The sequence below is a fragment of the Tenrec ecaudatus genome, chromosome 6 (genome assembly GCF_050624435.1).
Source record: "Tenrec ecaudatus isolate mTenEca1 chromosome 6, mTenEca1.hap1, whole genome shotgun sequence".
NCBI lineage: Eukaryota > Metazoa > Chordata > Mammalia > Afrosoricida > Tenrecidae > Tenrec > Tenrec ecaudatus.
In genome coordinates this window covers 117380423-117389451 of record NC_134535.1, presented here as the reverse complement: position 1 = coordinate 117389451, position 9029 = coordinate 117380423, and the positions used below count along the sequence as shown (strand labels likewise).

Here is a 9029-nt window from a genome sequence, read left to right as displayed (position 1 = left end):
ACATAGTTTATTTGTTTCTTTATTAGGTCTCCTTCCTCATCCCCCATCAGCATATACTGCCCAGCTCAGTAGCGCTGTCTGTTCTCTTGTTTGTTTACTATTGTGCTTTTCCAAACCTGTACCGCCAGTGCCTGGAACAGTGTCTGATTTAGTGAGGGCTCAATAAATATTTTTAATTTGAATTGTCAAGGCTCTAGGAATTGATAGAATATAAATTGAAATGTTTCAACAAGTTGATGAATCACTGGAAACACTCATTCATCTTATCAGGAAATTTAGAAGACAGTTACTTGGTCAATTGACTGGAAGAGATCCGTATTTGTGCCCATTCCAAAGAAAGGGGAACCAACAGAGTGCTCAAACTATATAATAACATCATTTATATCACATGCAAGTAAAATTTTTCATCCAGCAATGGTGGCAGCTATATATTGTCAAGGAGTTGTCAGAGGTTCAGGCTAGATTCAGAAGAAGACATAGGGCAAGGGACGTCATTGCTGATGTCAGGAGAATCTTGGCTCAAAGCAGAGAGGACCACAAGGACGTTGCTATGCAGAGGCTGTGTGGACCATAATAAATTACAGATGATTTTGAAAAGAATGGGAACTCCAGAATTTGATTGTGCTTCTGTGGAACTTCTACAGGGATCAAGAGGCAGTTGGGCAAGTGGCACAAAGGAGTACCACATGGTTTAACACCAGGAAAGGTGTGCGCCAAGGTTGTATCTTACCATACTTGTTCAATCTGTAAGCTGAGCAAATCGTCAGAGATATTGGATTACATGAAGAATGTAACATCAGGATCAGAGGAAGTCTAATTAATGACTTGAGATTATATATATATATATAAAATCCTGCTCTATCTTTTCAGGTTTTCAGATAGATAGCTATGTAACTGAAAGGATAATTGGAAGGATTATCCTAAATTGAAAGGATAATAGGATAATACGAATGACTGCTGTGTGGAGAGGGCATGGGAGCAGTCATCCAGTGTCTTATTGATCTCCAAAAATACCCATGGCTATCATCTTAATTCTGACTAACGGTGACCCTGTAGGGCACAGTAGAGCTACACTGCGGGTTCCCAAGACTGTACCATGATCCAGGAGTAGAAAGCCACATCTTTTTCCCTCAGAGCAGCTGGTGGTTCTGAATCACTGACCATGTGGTTAGCAGCCCTATGTGTAACCACTAATGTTGACGAAAGGTTTCAATGAGAAACCTGGAGATTCTGTTAAAATTAAAGGAGTTTATTGAAGGAACAAAGCAATCCACAATTGTGTAGTCCAAGTTACTTACCTAATGCAGTCTGTATCGAATTTATAACGTTGCTGCATACGAGCAGCAACTCATACGAGCCTTGGTGGTGTAGTGGTTACGTGTTGGGCTGCTAACTTCAGGGTCAACAATTAAAAACTACCAGCCACTCAGAGAGAAAGATGAGGCTTTCTACTTCTGTAAAGAGCTACAGTCTCAGAAACCCAAAAGGGCACTTCTACCCTGTCCTAGAGAGGAGCTTGAGTTTGATTTTTGGACATTGTACAGAGACAACCAGGTTGGATACAGAGTCACTCACAAGGGCCAGACTATTCGTGAGTCACTCACAAGGGCCAGACTGTTCGTGATGAAAAAGATAGGTCTTGTTATCTAGTAGGTCCACAGAGATGTCTAGAGACCAACCTAAGCCTTAAGGAAACTTACTGTTCTGTTTGCTTGCTCAATTGTTTCTCATGGTTGCCCTGAAACCTAAGTTAATGGAAAACATCTGTACATGACTTCCCAAAGTGTAAATTCCGGGGTAAAAAGTGCATATTCCTTGTGTGTTCTGAGCTTAAACAGGATACCACTCACATAGCCTGCACTGTTGCCAACCTCATGAGCAGCTTCTTTCTTCCTTTCTAACTTGGAGTCAGTGAATTGGTTTGACTTCTCCAGGACGAAAACATTGATTAGTGATAACAATTGCTAAGTATTTTGTAAGGTTTCACCAAAGTACTGCAGTGAAAGGAAGTTTTCAAAGAACTTAGATACAGAGGATCCAGAAGCGTAGAAGAAAATTCTGTCTGGTTGCCATTTACAATATTAAACAGACACAAAACAATGGAAAGACCCTTCCACATTATTTTGTTAATTGTCAAGTTTGAGTTACTTAGCAGCTTATTCTATGGATATTCCTCAGCCTGTACTATTAAGGAGGGATCTGACATCCTGCTAAGTAAAAACAGCCAGGCGAGGTGAAGATCTTCCACAGGGATTAAATGGTTATGAGGAAGCTAGTCTGCAGATGGGTGTGGGGAGGGCCTATGCAATGCTCAACCTCAGTCTTCCAGAACAAAAGTGTTAGTGGGGTTTTGGAAGGTTTTGGAAGGGAGAGGTGTTTTATCTATTCCTTAGATAGGTTGTGATCCCCAGGGAAACAGTTCATTTTGGTGGAGTCATGCCAATTAGGTGTGCATGCTTAAGTTCCTTCAGCATGCACTCTCCTACTTCAGGCATCGATGAGCAAAGCTTATTTTCGGAAGTCATTCTTGCAGAGTTGAATCAGCTCATGAGCCCACATTCCTGAGTGTTATGTTGATTGCAGGATATCTTTTGCATGTAATGGAGTTATTGAATCAACATAATTGACCGGAAGTCAGGAAAGTCTGAGTGTCACAATGCATACCATGATTGCTACCACTTGCTCAAGCAGTGGTAGATTTCCTTCCAACAAAGTGTCTAGAGCAGGGGTTGGCAGACTTTGGGGACAGAAGACTCAGTTCTTTTCCTCACAACAATTTCAAAATTATTTGAGAGCCATATATTTAACAAATAAATGAAATCATCATGATTTGAATGTCTTTTACAAATTTTCAATGTTACTTCAGAGCCACAGCTACTGTAAATACCCAAAGAGCCAAAAGGATCTTGAGAGCTGCAGTTCTCGAACCCCTGGATTGGAGGACATTTGAACAGTAACCTTTGATTGCAACACGGTGTACCACAAGGTCCATCATTGGCAGAGTTGGTGTTTAGCTTCCTCGGACACCATTGTACCAGTGTTGGAGGATGGGCCAGAAAAGAGGGAGTTACATAGCCCTGTGGGCTCACTGTCAACAAAAAGAGGCTCCCCAATGTTAAAAAGTCAGAGTATTTGGGCTTGTTTGCTTCCTTCTAGAATAAAGCTTGTTTGAAATTCAGGATGTTTAAATTGCATGGTTCTCTCTTTAAACTAAACTCAATAGAAAATTGGGTCAAACCCATGGCCAGTCCCCACTAACCTGTCTCAGAAGGAAAGAAGGTTCCTGAAGGCTTCCTGAGGTATACTGACCTCTGAGAGTCAGCTAAGAAAACTGGTAAACAGAAAAGGAAAAGAAGCAGCAACAAAGGAAGAAAGAAGAAGAAGAAACCTGTCTGTGGTCGTGACATAAGTTCATGTTGAAGATATAAAAGTATAGGGGTGGATTCTAGCCTGTCAGTCAGGAACCATGTGGAGACCCCTGCCAGCACTCAGATGCTTACAATGCCACTGGATCTACAAGACTTCCAACCCCATGGCCCGTGATCTTCCTGCATTTGGCCTGATTGCATGTGTTTCGTGAATCCGAAGGGGAAGTTATAGATTGCTATTGGACATATGGGCTAATATCAGACTTATAGACTTGATCTGGACTGGGATGTTTTCTCAATATTCATTTGCTCTTTTATATAAACTGTTTTCTCATACACATATGAGCATCTGTGATTTTGTTTCTCTGTTCTACCCAGACTAACAGTCCTCATGATTAGGTCATGCCCACAAGGAAGCACCATCAGTCGCTGGCAGGGATTCTCCACATGGTTCCTTCAGCTCTGAAACTCTGACTGAAACTCTCACATGAAACAGGGTAACTTCATGTGGTGTCTCCTCAGAAAAGTCTCTCTGGGAATGTGCAGAGAGTCTGCGTTTGCCACCTCCAAGGAGGAAAGCAGGAGTTCCTAGAATCCTCAGAAGAAGGCCATGCCCACCAGAGGCCTCATTGGCTATGACCTGATTGACAGGCTAGACTCCACCCCTTCACTCATAGTCCTCAAATTGATTATATGACTACCATAAGAAGGGTCCTGGGAATCTCCCTCCCTCCAACTCTGTCTGCCTTTACCTTCCTGCTGGCCTTGGAAGATCCCTGGAGACCTGTCACTTACATTGGATCCACAAGACTGTACCTGCATCCTTGCTTGTGGCTGCATGAGTCTGAAGAGGGACTTATGGACTAGTATCAGACTTAAGGACTTGAGTTGGTCTGGAATATTTTCTTCATATATAAAGTTTCTTGATATAAAGCTCTTACTTCTACATCTACGAGTGTCACTGGTTTTGTTTCTCTAATGATCTTGGCCTAACACACTATCCTTATCCCCAAACCCAGTTCTCCCTCTCTCTCTCTCTCTCTCTCTCTCTCTCTCTCTCTCTCTCTCTCTCTCTCTCTCTAAAGATCATTTTATTGGGGGCTTGTGTTTGTCCAGGTTGCCTAGAGAAACAAAATCCAGGGAAACTAATATGTGTATAGCAAAGAGCTTTATATGCAAGATCAAGTGAATATTGAGAAAACATCCCAGCCCAGTCCAGATCAAGTCCATAAGTCTGAGATTAGCCTATACCAATCTATTAAGTTCTCTTCAGACTCCTCTAACACATGCAGTGATGCCAAATGCAGGAAGATCAGAGGCCAATGGGTGTGAAGTCTTGTGGATCCAGTGGCATTGTAAGCATCTCAGCACTGGCAGGGGTCTCCACGTGGCTCATCTAGTTCAGGGCACTAGCCTAGCTCCATGTGTCTTGTCAGCTGCAATGTCTCCCAGGGAGTGAGCGTGTGTCCCACCTCAAGCAAGCTTTTTGTCTCCTTAGCGCCTACAAATGAGGTTATCAATCTGTAACCTAATTGACAGGCTGAACTACACTCCTTCACTCTTAATCCTCTCAAATTGAAAAAGATCTCTCTTATAGCTATCCATACATCAATTGTATTGAGCATATTTATACATGTGTTGCCATCATCATTTTCTAACCATTTACTTTCTATTTGTGCTCTTTGTGTCAGCTCCTCTTTTTCCCTCCCTCCCCACCCAAAACCCAGCTCTTTTGAGCACCTTCACAAAGGTCACTGTGTCGGAGTTGATTCAAGGGCACACAACTAACTATATTCCAGGGACTGTTGTAGGAACCATTGATATAGATGAATGGACTATGTGTCCTGCCTTTGAGTAGTTCATGATCTAAAGGAGCCAAGAGGCAACACCTCATTTTAATAGTATTATAATTGCTGTTATAGAAGATGCTCTGGGAAACACAGGGGAAGGGTTCTCCAAGTAGATGAGAAGTGAAGATCATGGAAGTCCAGCTGGATGACTGAATGAGTTGACTATCAAAGCATGAGTAAAGAATGTAAAATAAATTCCTGGGCAGCTGAAGAGGTATAAACAAAACCATTATCAGTGTCATCAACCTATATGAAAACAAAACAAAACAATTCATGGCCATGAAGTCAATACAGACACATAGCAACCTTGTAGGGCAGGGTAGAACTGCCTTTGTGAATTTCTAAGACAGTAACTCTTTGTTATTGTTGTTAGGTGCTATCAAGTAGGTTCCAACCCATAGTGACTCCTTCACCATCCTTACAATTGTTTATGTACCTGAGCCTATTATTTCAGCCATAGTGCCAATCCATCTCCGCGAGGGCCTTCCTAGCTTTAACTGCCTCTCTACTTTTGATGTCCTTCTCTGAGAGCTGGTCTCTCTGACAACATGGTCAAAGCTTGTAAGACAAAGTCTCTCCATCTCCACCCCATCTCCAGCTTGGAGTTCTCTAGAGTAGCAGAAAGCATCCTCAAGTATTTATGCTCTAACTCCTCACTAAGGAGTCTGTGCTCAGTTGGCTGCTATCCAGAAGGCTGGATATTTTAGTCTGTTCTAGGATACAAAAGAGACCCTAAATGGCAATAATAATTTAATGAGAACTTTTATTAAGTCTCAAACAGGAAATGACATGACAAAGACAGAAGACCTTACAAGATTGATCCTCGGCTTTCAGACCAAGTCAGTGGATGACTCAGGCCTACATGACCCCAGTATGGTGATAAGCATCAAGGACACATCCAGGAAAGCAACTAAAAAGATTACTGCTCCCAGGGCTGACAGTAATCTACTCTCTAATGCACTCTCCCTGTGGGGACAAGCCTGTTCGCATTCCTGGTTAATGGTCAGAAGGAATTCAATGATGCTTCACCTTCCGGGTTCATCAGCTACCACCATGTCTGCCTTGTGGTCTTCATCTTCAACATTAAGGGCAAGCCCCTGATCAGCTGTAACTAACAAGAAGAGGGGGGCAGGCCTTGCTTGAGATTGAGTATTTCATGCCTCTGTTCATGCCATGGGAGGAGAAGGGGGCCCTGGCCTCACTGCTGAGCCACGGTCCTGTCCACTTCCTGTGGATCAAGCACAACAACCTCTCTTTGGTGGCCACCACGCTGAAGACCTCCAGCGCCTACTCGTGTATTCCTCCCTCTACAAGATGATGTTAGGGTGCTTGGAATACTTGATGGAGCTGGAGGAGGAGAGTGTCTGGGCCAACTTCATCTTCTTCTGAGCTCCTGGACAAGCTCCCGGACTTTGGCTTACCCAAGATCAGTCACAGCAAGATCCTTCAGGAGCACATCACTCAGCAAGGCTATAAGTTGGAGACAGGTAAGTCTTGATTATCCCCCGCTGTCACCAATGTGGTGTCTTGGTGCTCCAAGAAGGTGTCAAATAGTCTGTCAACCTAAAGTCAATGCCAATGACAGCATCCTGCTGAGAGGTGATGGGTGTTAGCGAGCGAGACCTTCACCCAGACCACTCACTGAAACAGAGATGGAAACAGTAAAGCTTTATTCAGAGAGATTCGAATCTGGGCTCTCACCAGCAACTGAGGCAGGCTTAGTCAGTAAGGCGAGAGCCCCGAACAGCTTCAAAGGGAAGTTATTATACTTCCTTGCGGGGTGTCTTGCCAAGCAAGGGGAGGGGGAAGGCAAGTTCTTGTGTGAAACTGGCAAAGCATTTTCAGTAAAGTGAAACAAAACAGTTTTTAAGTCTAACAAAGTAAGTTCTACATTTAAGGTCAGTTTGTCCCCAGTGGTCTGCCAAACGATACTGTAGGTAGGCTAGGCTGCTTCTTGGAGCGTAAACATCCTGGGCTGGGCTACACCTATTTCAGGCTGCAATTTAAAAATTTTCCATTTCTGACCGGGGAGTGACCTGTCTGTTACTGTTACAGGGCACCCATTCCTGACCGGGCGGAGGGTGACCTGCCTGTTACTGTTACAGGGCACAGTGTCACAATGGGCACCATTAAACTCAAGGTCTTTCTGTCTGGAAAGTCAGAGCTGACTGCAATGACTGCGTTCTCTGTGATCTCACTGGCTTTTAGAGCAGCAAGATCAAGTCGATGGTGCTGGAGGACGTGAAGTCCTACCAGTTTGGGCAGCTCTCCCGCTTAGACGACAACTGTACCATCTCCTTCATCCTGCCCAGGGTGACATGGAGTTCATATACTATCGCCTTAGCACACAGGTCAAGCCACTGATGTGGATCAAGTCTGTCAGTGAGAAGCTCTCCCAGAGATGTGTGGAGAGCATGGTCAAGGTCAAGGAGCAGCACAACTGGGAAGAGAGTATATGCAGACAAATTCTATGTACCCATATGTTAAGGAGTCCGGAGGCCAGAGCTCCTGTGGAGGGTGACCTTCATGTTTGTAGGTTGGAGATACCTTCCAGTCACATTCTCCTAAGTAAACGTTATTCCCCCCACTGCCCGCCCCCCCATAATAATGCCAATCTTAAGGCTCTTGCAAGGACATGGTTGCTACTATATAGGCTTGAAGGTCAACTGCTTGAAGGCTACTTCCTTGAAGGTTATCTACCATTAAAAGCAGACTATCTAACTCTAAGGAGGGCCTACTCCTTTCTGATAAGGATCATAGATTATTCGCCTGGAGAATTGCTCAGGACACCTAAGGTCAAGCCAACTCGGAGATGACCAAGGTTAGGCCACCATCTTACTTCTAGAACCCGCCCCCCCCCCTCTTGTTACATATGTACCTTCCTGTCACATGTATGCCTCTGGTTGAGATCCCCTATTTCACCATTCCTGGGATTCAGGTCAGGTACGTGAAGATCATCAAGAAAAGTGGTTACCAGGTCCTGACCTACATCATCCACAGTGATTATCAGCTTCATACCAGTTAGAAGACCCAAGAGATGGAGCCTGGATGTGGGAGAGTAGGGGCCTCTCTCTGTCTCCCTAGGCTCCAGCTGCAGATTGGGGTCCTGACCAGCTAGTTTCCTTTTCCCCAGCACCTCGCATCTGGCCCCATACTTCAGACCAAGGAAAGGATGGTCTCCCTGACTCCCTCACCCTGAAGTCTCCCCGCCTCCCAGTTTTATATGAAGAAGCAGGGGAGGGACTTGAAATCCCCTTACAAGGACCTTCTTGCAGTGACCTGCTGTAGGGGGTGTTGCCTCTAAGGGGCAGGAGGGTGGAGGTGGGGCTCCTGTAACACAGCTGCTCATCATGGAGGCCCCATTGCCCGTGGTAAACTGAGGACTTGGTAGAGTGTATTTGTTTCTACGCTCGCAACTATGAGCATAGAAAACTCGCTCTATTTAGAGAAATATCTTCATTGTTCCAAGAAATGTTTTTAAATACATGTTTTCCAGGCCAAAAATGTGCCTCCCACAATAGCCCTCCATTAAGGCACAGTCGTAAAAGGAGCTACCATAGAAAATGCCTCATTCCTGCGTCTGACTATTCATTGTGCCTGCAGGTCATCTGTAGATACAAGCACGCAGGTTCTATGCCTTGACCCTCTGCAAAATGTAGCAAACTCTGTCCTGATTCCTCTTCTGCTAAGGATCATAGATTGCTCCCATGGAAACGGCTCTGGGGCATTTGAGGTCAACTAGCACTAGGTCAAGACACTGATTCAGCTCATTGCTTGTTTATTATGCTACCCGCTTATGATGGTACCCATT

The 9029-nt window shown here is 44.4% G+C and overlaps 1 pseudogene; it reads left to right on the top strand.

The window, feature by feature from the left end:
- Window positions 1–5766: 5766 nt before the first annotated feature.
- On the top strand, window positions 5767–8243 carry LOC142451602 (AP-1 complex subunit mu-2-like; annotated as a pseudogene).
- The last annotated feature ends 786 nt before the right edge of the window (window positions 8244–9029 follow it).